This window comes from Meriones unguiculatus, chromosome 10 (genome assembly GCF_030254825.1).
Source record: "Meriones unguiculatus strain TT.TT164.6M chromosome 10, Bangor_MerUng_6.1, whole genome shotgun sequence".
Taxonomy (NCBI): domain Eukaryota; kingdom Metazoa; phylum Chordata; class Mammalia; order Rodentia; family Muridae; genus Meriones; species Meriones unguiculatus.
In genome coordinates, this window is record NC_083358.1 from 90,600,020 (window position 1) to 90,612,423 (window position 12,404).

The 12,404-nt window shown below is 38.3% G+C and overlaps 1 pseudogene; it reads right to left on the bottom strand.

The window, feature by feature from the left end:
- Positions 1–11,262: 11,262 nt before the first annotated feature.
- On the bottom strand, positions 11,263–11,386 carry LOC132646199 (small nucleolar RNA SNORA17; annotated as a pseudogene).
- Positions 11,387–12,404: the final 1,018 nt, after the last annotated feature.

Sequence of the window (12,404 nt, forward strand, 5' to 3'; positions counted from 1 at the left end):
ATTCTCAGATAAGCGCTAGTCATCAGCTCCCAGACAAGGTTTAGATTTCCATGAGATTATAAACTCAGAAACAGAATCCCAGGTGCTTTTTTAAAAATTAGCATAATACAGTTCAGAAATTCCACTGCAGACTCTGCTTTTGAAAAGCAGAGCACAGTATTAAAATACAGAAAAGACGAAGCTCATTTGCATGAGCAAATTATTTTCTTCACACACAAGGCAATTGCTTCTCTTAGATTCTGTGTAGGATTCTATTTTTGCTCTTGGTCTAAGGATTGGAAGACCTGATTTGTACCACTGCCTTCTCTTTGCTGAAGCCATGAATAATAATTGGAGAAATTTTATTGAAACTCGGTTTGCTTATCTACAAATTCAGTGATAACACCTGCTATGATCATCTTTTACTGATATGGTAATTCTCAAATGAATCAATATACTTGAAAATACCTTGAAATATATAAATTTCTGTGAATTTGTAATATGTTATTAGGCAAGATAAATTAGTTTGTTGTGATGAAAAAGAGAAGAAGGTGAATATTTTAGAGTAAAATATGGATGAATGACTGTTCTGAACTCATGACTGTTTTCTTCTCAATAGATAGTGGTTAATTTATTTATATTTTCAGTACTGGAATTCATGCATATTATTTCACTTAATTCTAACTCCAAACCCATGAAATAGGAATGGTTATAACCATCATTTATGGAAAAAGAACATTAACATTCCTAATGCTGAGCAGCAAAGTTACTCCTTAGCTTTGCTAAGTTTTAGTATTTAAACTAGTTTAGTTGATTAAAAGGTATGTGCATCTGTGTGTGTATGTGTGTTTCACTTACCTTTAGATCTTGGGAGTGCTCATTCAAGGAGTGGAAAAGGCCTTAAGATGCTAAAATAAATCAAGTCGAATTAAAACATACTTTTCTGCAGAAAAAATAAAAATATGCTAGAATATATTCTTCATAACGATTCACTTTCCTTTTCCAAACTTTCAAATACAATAAGGGAATTAGTAGATGAGATCACTTCTCCTACTCCATATGAATATCATATATTAGACACTAAAAGGGGAAAGATCCAGGAGGAATCGTATGAAGTACTGTTGTGTTCCTTTAAACCCCGTGTGAGTTCTGGAGGCTTTTCTTTCTCTGTGTTCCTTCAGCCAGGTGAATCACCCTTTCATGTACCCCTTTCCTCTCTCCGGTCCCAGTGTGACTCTTCTTCAGATTTTCATCTTCCCTGCTTCACTCTCCTCATTTCACAAAACTACCAATTTCTTCTGGATGCACATGTTTCCGGGTTGAGTTTTCTTCTGCCGTTCTCTTTCCATCACGGTACTCGAGAGAAATAGAACACAGGATACCCAAATGACCATGATGAATCTAATCTTCAATACCTTCAGTGAATTTTCTAACAGCTTGATTGATCCTTATCATCTTATAAATACAGCCATGTTATGCCTTTAAGAGTTTATGAGTTCTAGTTATTTCTGGACTCTAAGTGTCCAGCTCACCTAGAGCTCCAGTGTCTATATGATCTGCTTTACTTTATCTCATGTTTTGATTTTACCTTTTACCTTTATGTCTTCAAGAAAAACTGACTTTATGACAGTTCAGCTAATGATCATGTTTCCATACTACATAAATCTGTCCATGTTCAATTGTTCTACCTGGAACACTCTTGTCTTCCTCAACACACACACACACACACACACACACACACACACACACACACACATATGGTTTCCTGGCATATTATATGGTTTTGTTTAATAGTTTATACCACAGTGCTTCTTAAACATTAGCAAAATAATTCATGTAGTTCAGATAAAAACAACAGGATTTATCCTTATAGGTGAGTAAAATTAAAAAAAAAATTCTATCTGAAAGTGAGATGCTAAAAGGTGATAAATAAGTCCCTGGCTGCATCTCTTACCACAAATATTTTCTATCTGTTAATGGAGAAATGTTTTAGCTTGTTCTTTGTTCTGTTTGTTTCTCTCATAGTTGTGTGACTACAAAACAGTGCCTGGCATAGAGTGGAGATATGATGACTAGTAAAGTCGTGAGGGAATATTTCCAGTTTCCTAGCAGATTGCCTAGAGCTCTCGAATTCTACCTAGCTTTCATAAGACCACATGAATATAAGAACACAATTCCTTCAACTTAGATGAATGGAAACACAGGCAATGTTCAACGTGTTAGAGATCCTAAAGGTTTGTTCTAAATATCTGGCCAGAAGAAGGCCTCCTTTGGCCTAAGAACACTTACGTAAGTGGAAAATGAGCTATTCATGTGTGAACAAGTAAGAGCATTTTTCAACATTATTCTTTGTCCGACCACCAGGTGGCACTCAATCTTGGAACTGGCTGGTTTAAAGACCATCAGTCTCCCCTAGAGTCTCCCAGGGAATTCAATTTAGAAATGTCTCTTTAATTGGTATAGCCACTTAACCCTGACCCATCTATCCTAGTTTCTATGTGATTTTTATTTCTCCTTTTTTTCACTTTTCAGGTGCAAGCATGTTTCAATTATTCTTCCAGTTGCTCTTTCAATTAACTTTTAATGAATGCCTACATTTTTGGAGTACACACAAAGTCAAGTTAAATAAAGTCCCTTCTTTCAGAAAGCCTGTTGGTGGTCAGGGGTGTTGTAAGGAATGCTAAGTCAATAGTGAAAATACAATTTAAAAAGTGATGTGTATAGTTAAAAGGGGAAAAGATCATGACACATTTATGTTAATATTAGGTGATGATTAATTAGCCAATATCCTGAATGATTGTGTAATTTGTTTTCTACCTGACAGCCCAGGAAGGTCAAAGCACTCATGACACCTCCGTGTAGCCTGGAGCAGACCTGGGTTCCAGAGAAGAGGCCTCTGAAGGTGTTCTAGTCTCTGTTTCCATACTGCAGTCCTTAGATGGAGCTGTATAGTCTCCTAATTAGGTATAAATTGTGTCATTAGGCAGGTAGTTTGTTTCATTAGCACCGATTCTTTCAGCATGGACTTGCTAATCTTGCCAATTAACCGGCGGAAATCACTGCAACCTATCCGACGACTGGACCAGTGGAAACCCAGTTACTTAGAAATGATCAGTTTGAAATGAAGTAATTTGCTCTGGAAATATTTCTGAGTAAATATTAATTCCAAGGAGTACACCCACACATGGACAGCTTGAAAATGCATCTGAGTATGGGTTCCTTTATGTAGGAGAATTCACAAAATGCAGTGTATTGAGGGTTTTTAAAGAATTATATTCATCTTTGAACACTCTCATCTTTTTCTCTGTTGCATGTGCACTCTATATCCTTGGTTGTTAACCCCCACACACATTTTCTTCACACGCACATACACCCTGAATACGTATATTGTCAAGAAACCATTGGCTATGGTAAGGCATTTCTTGAATAATCCCACCATTTATGTACACTGAAGAAGAAAACTCTGCCTCTAGCATTAGTTTTAGTCTTGGTTTTATGTATTTGTTCATGTAAACCAGAATTTTAGAGCTTCGTTCTGGTGTGTCTGGAATTTGAGGAAACGACTTTCCCACCTAGCCTCACATTCCTCTTCTTACTTTGTGTGTTTGCTGTGTGGAAGGTAAACATGAGCATAAATGATATCAGTCACCCCTTAGCCTACTTTGTTTATTTACTGTATTTGGCTTGCCTTCCTTAAGACATATTTCCCCATTACCATTTTTAAAGACGTACCTTATATAATACTCAAGTTTTATCTTTCCTGCTATTGCAAGGCAGGCTATGACAGGCTCTTCCTGTCATAATAATGTGTGAAATCTTAGGACAGGCTAGACTGTTAACAATTATTTTTCTGTAGAAAGAAAGCTGTTGAACAATATTATTTTAATCTCATTTTAAATTAAATCCTTGAGATTTATTTATTTATTTATTGGAACACACAAGTTACAGGTTACACTCCTCTATAACTATAATCCTCGCCTGTCTCATTTATCTAATTATATAAAGATTCTATCCATAGTATGTGTTGTTGGAGAAAGTGATAATTTCAGTGAAAAGCTTGAAATAGGACCGAAAGATCTGATAGGAACTCTTCTATCATAAACCAAACGCACAAACACAAATTGAAGATTGATCACTTTTTAAAAGCTGGGGTGAATAATTTTGTAAGTAAAAAATGCATCTAACAAATAAAACTACTAATTGAACTGTAATGCTGACCTTTAAAAGAACAGATATGATTAAATGGGTATAGCTAGAGTGGCCTTCCTGTCTCCATTTAATGCTTTTAAGTGTTCCATTCCTCTCTGATTATTGACTTTGGCTAATATATTCTGTGGATTTACACTTGATGTGTTCAGGAAAGTAGAAAATAATTAACCACCACTTAGGTTACTGTCAAGAATGATGAAGTAACAGAGATCCACTAGGCTTTCATGGACTGCTCGCCTCACAACATTTTAAATCTTCAGGATCTTGTTAGTACGATTTCAAGACCAGTATCTGGAAATCTTATCTCCTTTTAAGGAAGGGTCCCATAGTTTTCTAATAGTTTTTCTGTAAAGGAAATTACAGGAAAGGCAGTATTGTGTGGACAGGTACCAACGAGCTAAACACTTGAGAAGCTCCAGTGGTTAAACTCTCTTGGAGGAATGATTGATATTATATCTTAGGTTTGGAAAACCAGTGGATATAAGAGAGGAGAAGGAAAGCCTCATTGATCTTCCGCAGGAGGTACTCTGACTAATGGCATTTGTATGAGTACCCTATATACCGGGGATATGCATTTCATCAGTAGACTTTTCACAGGGACAGAATAAAGTTGCAACGATTATCATTCTAATCTGACAGGTACAGAAGCTTTAGTTGTGGTTTCAGTGTGTCCAAGGCTTATTACAGAGTTAATCTAAAATGCCATATTTTTGAGAGGAGAAAGTTTTTAGGGGTGACTACATCATGAGAACCCTGCCCTCTTGTTCCAACTAATGCCATGATTGTAGGAGTAAGTTTTTGCAGAGTTAGCCTCCAGATAAAATGTTGAATGTGGCTTCCTCTCTTTACTCTCATCCTAGAGTTCCTAGAAAGTAGAATGTTATTTTGAGGGACATAGCCTTAATGTTGATCTCATTGAGTTTTGAACTTACTTTGGAACACTTTCCCCATCTCCATTTTCTCTTTTCTGTTTATGCTCTATGAAATAAAATATCTTATTCTTTTTATCACATAGTACTTTTGGAACACATAGCTGGTAAATTTCACAGCCCCATCGTTGAAGAGAAATTTGCCAAAAGGTAAATTTGTGCCTTATCCATACCTGGTTTAGATGAGACTCAGAACTTTTGGGTTTTGAGTCTGTACTTGAATCAGTTAATATATGAAACTATTCAATGTGAAGAATATATCTTAGATTGCTTCTTATATGAATTTGGTGGACTAACATAGAATCGTATGCTTATAATTTTTCCATTGGAAAAAATTTTTTGTGTGAGAAAAAGAGTAGGGATGGGCAGAGACCAAAACCAGGGCCTTGTGGATGACAGGCAATCCTCTACTATGAAGAAAATCTACCAGCTCTGTTTGTTGGTAGCTTAATCCACATTACAATGATGAAAGACAGCGAATGGGTTGATACACTTACTGTGAGTGATTTACTTACTGTGAAAATGAGATCCCAAAGAAAAGATGAAGTTTTACTCTCATCTCTTTCCCCCTCCTAACTCCCTCTACATCTGCCTTTCGGAGGCCTTCTACCATGGTATAATGCATCAAGAACTTTCCTTGCTTTGTTTGTTTTTATTTTATATTATTGCTGCTGCTGCTACTACTATTACTACTTTTTAGATGCCTGCTTGTAGTCTAATAAGAGAAACAAAGAAAGGAAGAAAGAAAGAAAGAAAGAAAGAAAGAAAGAAGGAAAGAAGGAAGGAAAGAAAGAAAGGGTGTGGATTTGGGTGAGTGGGTAAATAGGGAGGATCTTGGAGGATTTGAGAGAATTCATAATCAGAATACATTATGTGAAGAAAAAGAACCACTTAAAAACAAATTGACTTAAAAAAAAGAGATAAGAAAAAAGAAAAGATCTTTACAAACATAGTTTCCTGGACTTTGGATGATAAAATGCAGAGGCCTCTGCTTTATAAATTGCCCAGTGTCAATGTCAGACACTCTTTCTCAGCAGCAAGCTTGCTTGGCAAATTCCAGAAACTTTCTCAAAGTCAGAATGCTCGAAATGAAATTCTGATCTCTGTGGCTCCATACTTATTCTAAGCACATCATTGTTTGAGGAGAAAAATAGATGGGAAAATGATATAATTTAATGAGTCCAAAGGAACAGAGGTCTCCACTTGGTGAACAGCAGGAACTAGAATTAAAGGGACAGCAAAAAGAACAGTTTTCGCAAAAAAGTTCAGAGTAGTAAACATTTCTGCTTCAGGCATTTTGAGGTTTAAACTGACTGAATGAGGGCATTTTCCACAGAGCTCACGGAAGATTTTGCTTTTTTTCCCCCTTGCTATGTCCTGCTTAAAGCTATAGTCTTAATATTGCTCTTATTTTATATTAAGTAGAATAGACATACTTAAAGGCAAGGCAGACAGAACTTATTCCATAATTATTTTGTCTAGATCATCTGGCTAACGTTCTTTTATTCCCTTTTTATTCATTGCATGATTTAACATCACTCCTTTTGATATAATTAAAATAGGGTCCACTGTAGAATTCATGTAACTACTACCTTTACCTATTAATTATGAAGGCGTTCAAACAGGAACCGGGGGAGTTGGAGGCTAACAATCACTTTTCACTTGATAAAGCTTATAAGAATGACTCATAAAGCAAATTGTGACCTATTTCAAATAGATTGTGCCAAAAAATGATTTAGGATAATATGACAGTTGGGCTTTCAATTTATATTGTGCCCACACATGTATGAAAAGCTAGTTTGAGTGTGACAATAGCATTTTACAATGCTTTTGACCATCAGAGCAATTTGCCATAAGTGTGGTTTTTTGGTTTGAATAAATATTATTTAAAAAGAGAACAAATATCTATGCAGGTTTCTTCCAACATGCCTTACTTTTTTTTTTTTTTATTCTGGTGGTCTCTCAATTTACTTTCATGGAGAACATTGTTGCTGTAACAAATTGACTATAAAATGAAAGTTTCTGCTTTTTTAGATCAGGAAACAATTTTTTTTTTCATGTTAAAGACTAAATGGGATCAGGGATGGAGACACTTCCAGAAGATCTTTTATTGTAGAGGATTGTTTTAGTGATTCTAGGTTTAAAAAAATGTTCTTCGGTTTCTTAAGCGATTTTTAAGCCATAATTTTGTATTCAGTCCATTTCTGGGCCTCAGAGAGAATAAATACTAATGTTAACAATACAGATAATAATACTGTTTGTACTTACACGTGTGAGATAAAAGACCCTGGAATTTCCTGGAAAAAAGAAAAAGACTATATCAAAGGAGAAGGTATCTTGGAGCAGAACATATACATACATATCAGTGACAGACAGAAGATGTTGCTCTCCCAGGCCATGGCTTCTGGTAGTCTCAGTTGTACTTGCAGACATAGTCACAGAAAATGGAGCAAAACAAACCAAGCAACCAAGTACTGCTACCTGAGATTGTGGAAGAATATCTTCCAGCAGCATATCATTTCTATGCCAATGTATGCAAATTTATGTTAATTCAGATGGGATATTTGGCCGGCCTCAGGGATCCCCATTTAGTTGCAACTAAGGAAGCTCTCCCTAAAGAATACAAACTAGAATAAAATTGTTCCAAAAGCCTGATTAATCTGTTTTGTGGTCTGCATAGAACTGCCTGGTCATTTATCCAATTCCCTGAGCTGGGGCACCTCTGCAATATCCTTTCATTTTCGCAAAGATCACACTGTGAACATGCTTAGACCCATCCTTTTCATTTGAGCTCACAGCGATCTCTGCTCACTTGAGCTTTGTGGTTCTCGATGACAGGCACAGGCTGGAAGTCCTTTCAAGCTGAAACTTTTCATGTTAGGAGGTAGACTGGAGTTGAGCAATTTTTAACTTGGAGTGAGCTTTGGGGATGAAAGCAGGTGGCTGACTTTGGAACCAGACTTTTTCAGAATGAGAGACTTAAAAGTAGGGGCAACTTTCCTACAATGCGATTTTTGCCAAGAAAACACTTTGAAGACACTGAGGGTGAACTCAAGGTTGTGGACTTTGAATGTAAGCATAAATAAAAATACATCTGCACAGCATTAAGTAGAAATTCATAGAAAGGCTACAATAAAGTGGCTCCTATCAGGACGAGGGTGTCAATGACAGAAACGGAATTACAGAGGGATTGCAATAACCCAGTTACACTTGTAACTGCTCTTAGATTTAGTAAATATTTTACATTACATTTTGTACAAAATCCTCAAGCGGTCTTCATTCTATAGATGAAATCCCAAAGCCTTCACGTGTATTTCCCCACACACTTTTAGTACTTCCATTGTTCTGCATAATGCATGTACCCTAGATATTTGGTGTTACTTGATGTGTTTTCAAAAGGGTTATAGAGACAGGGAGATAGTAAGTCAATGAAGTGTTTGTTACACAAGCGTGAAGGACTACATTTGATCCCTAATAATCCACACTAACGATGTGTTGCCATGAGCCTGGAATCCCAGTACCAAAGAGGAGGACATGGCAAGTAGATCCCCAAGGCTCACTGGCTAACCAGCTTAACCTAGTTGGCGAATGAGAAACTTTGTTTCAGAATGCAGTGTAGTGGAGTCTGGGAAACAGCTCTTGAACATCAATGTGTACTGTACTCACATGCGCTCACCCATGCACACACATAATTAAAGAAATAATACAAACATAAAAATTTGATTATTTTCATCTGGACAAGGCACTGCTTAGGTGGTAAGGTTATTTAAAAATAAAATTCCTTTTTCATTTTTTAGGATCTGGCTTTCTAGCTGGGGAATAAAAACCTTTAAGCCGATTCTGGACCTATATAAATTTTCACATTTCAAATGTTTGTTGGTGATCTAAAACTGTCTTCTTTTTAAAGTTGCTCTTTGTGAACTTCATACAACATATTTATGCACATTTAATACCAATTTCTCCTCTTAACTTCTCCTAGCTCTAGCCCATGTCCATACCATCCAGCTTTGTGTTATCATATATGTATGAATATTATATATATTATATATTAAGTATATAATATGTTATGCATAATATAACATGTATAATATATAGCATAAATTTAGTTATATTAAATATGTTATCTAAATAACATAATATACATATTGTATCTATTTAATAACCTGTCAGTTCTAATTTGAGCTCTCAATACACTTCTGGGTATGAGGCCATCCAGTAGACCATGACTGACCTTCCAGAAGCCACAGCTTTGAAGAAACCTGACTCTGCCTCTCCCGGGAACCACCAATTGTTCACAGCCACTTGGTTAGGGTGGAGACTCACGAACACCTTTTCGACTCTATGCTAGAATGTTGACTCTGTTGGTCCTGTGTGCACAGCCACAGCTGCTATGATGTCATGAGTAACACATGACACGTTCGGATGTCACAACACATGATGTGTCATGTTCAGATGACACAATTTTGCTTCTGTTTTTCTCTGACTGGTGGTTTTCTGCAACATTTAAAATGAGCTGTCTGCAGATATGCAAGAACATAAAGAAGTTTCTGCAAGACAAAGAAGTTATAAGTGGTGGGATTATGTAATTACTGTCTCAGGCTCCTTTCCTAAGATTATTACATCAGTTGTTTTAGATAAGATTTGTTTACAAATATAACAATTTTAAAGGCTACTTTCTCTCTATTTCTTTTTAAAACTTTTTATTGGTTCTTTGTGAATTTTCCACCACGCATCCTGCTCTCACTCATCTCTCTCTCCCTTTGTATCTGCTCTCCACCCTTGTAAACAACCCCCCCAGAAAAAAAATAAAAATTTCATTGTCGAAACTGCCCTGTGTCACAGTATGTCCCACAGTATTCTGTCTCGTCCATGATTCTTTGCTTGCAAATGTTCATTAGGATGACTTTTTGGTCTAGTATGAGGCCTCTGGCTCTCTCAATATTGGAACCTAACTGGGACTCCGCTCGTATATCCAGTTTCTGACCTGTGTCATGGAGATATTGTAGTCCTATGGGCTCCATGGGACTGCCCCATCATGAATTCCAGTCCATTTATGGAGTAGATGTTGAGGTGGCCAATTCAAATCTCTGGATCTGGACCTGAGGGGTATCTGAACTAGTCAGTCCACCAGTTCTCTTGCTCTTGTGAGCTTGGGGGCCGGCCAACTGGCAACCCCTGCCACCAGGGTCTTCTCTACTGTGCTGCCCAAGCAAGGTCCAGGGCCCACTCTCCCTGAGTGCTACCTCCCAGGGCAGGTGAGAGGCAGGGCCATCTCTCCTCCCCTCATAGCCCAAGGGCCAGGTCTTCCACCTGCTGCATATTGTGAAGAGTGACCCCATGAGAGACAAGGTCAGGACCAGCTCTCCCACAGTTCTCACAATGTACTGAAGATGGCTAGGGGCATGATCATCTCTCCTGCTACCAAGCCCTCTGGGCCCACTCACAATGTCTGGGTGAGTGGTGGGGCCAGTTCTGCAAAGCTCTCAGACATCAGCATGTCCCGGGCAGCAGCCCAGAGCAGGGATATCCACCTGGGCTTTGGTGAAAACAGAGCTCTTGGATGCAGGAGCACATGCCCAGACATGGCCTGCAGTGGCAGCACAGGCCAGGACCCCACCATGGTCCCAGCTGGCACCACTAGCTTCTCACCTCAGGCTGTTCTTCACTACCCTCATTCTACAGTTCTGCCTCTCTTCATTGTGCCCACATCCTTCTGATTCTCTTCCATGTCTCCACCACTTACTTGTTCCTCTTAGTGGTTCCCGGGGTCTCTGCATGTCTGGTGTCATCTTAGAAGTAGATGCAGGAGTGCAATGCCCAGTTCATGCATTATGGCGCTGAGCAGGTGTCATCTCCGGCATAGTCTGCCACCCAACGCCTGCACAGCAGCATCAGTCTGGTGGTTATCCCAGGCCAGCTCCCTGTCCAGGCCCCATGGCACTAGTCTAGGGGTTATCTCAGGCTCGATCTTCACCTGCCCGTGAGTGGACCCATGTGAGGTCTGCTGTCTTGGGTTCTCTGCTGCCTGGGCCATCGGTTCTTCTAGTCTCCAGGCAGGGTTCTTTTCTGTTAGGCTTGTTCTCTGCCCAGGGAGACACTTGGGCCTGTGTGGGGCTGGACTGGTGGTCTTCTCAGGCTCACTTTTTTTCAGGGAATGTTAATCATTCAGATGTGCACGGGTCAGAACACTGAGCAGAGACACAGCCTCTCTGCTTTGCATGACCTACAGACCCACATGTGGCACAGCAGCCACTCTTCTACGGGCAGCTCTTTCTATATTTTTAAAGTGCATGTTGACCCTGACACACTTTGATTACTCGCCAGATAGAGAAAATGTGTAGATTCAAGTGGTACCAGGCCTCTGATTAGGGCACAGGCTGGTGTCTAAAGCACTGCTGATGGTCACTTGGGTGTGCCATGCTCCCTAAGTCTCTTCATTTTGATAAAAGGAAGCAAGAATACACCTTGTAGGCAATAGATTTTTTTTTTAGTACTTGATTCATCTATATATTTTAAAATACAGTAATAAGTTTTACTGACATGTAATGCTATCGTTAAAAACAAGTTTGACTTTGAGGCCCCTGAATAGCTAGGGAAGAAAAGCAACACGTTTGGTTTGTTGCATATCAACCACTAAGACGTCCAAAGACTCAGAGGTTGCTATTGAGATCCCCTCTAGTCTGCTGAGTAGTGGGCCGTCAATCTAAATATGGTGGTTTCAAACTTTCGGGATTTAATGTGATAGATTTATAGCACTAGAAAATTGAGAAGATTATATCTTACTGCCGATATAGTATTAATGACTGTCAGTAGTTTTTCTTCAAGTCAAAATTATACACTATATAATAACAGAACCCTGATTTTTCTCGTTTTTACTCTATGCCCTTTATATGCATTTGGGCTTAAGGAGGTGGGGATAAGATCATCGCATTTTCTGGGTATAAAGATTAACTCTGGGTTAATTATGTGAACTAAAATGGTCCAGTTAAAGTTTTTGGAAGTACCAGGAAGAAAAAAAATATTCTAATTAAGATTAGAAATAGAGTATGAGCCTGAATCTTCAAGGTCACCTTTTCAAATCTGATATTAGAGCATTTTAAAACACAAAACAGAGCTAAACGCTGGGGAAAGAATACATCCTGTGAAAATCCGTCAGATCCCTGATGTAGCCCAGTCTAAGTCTATGACAATGAACCTTTTATTCCATTAGTAAGCCAACATATTATCTTTCTGGGTTAAGGAAATCTGAGTAATATTTTATATATTTAAAATTGAGGCAGTTCAGCA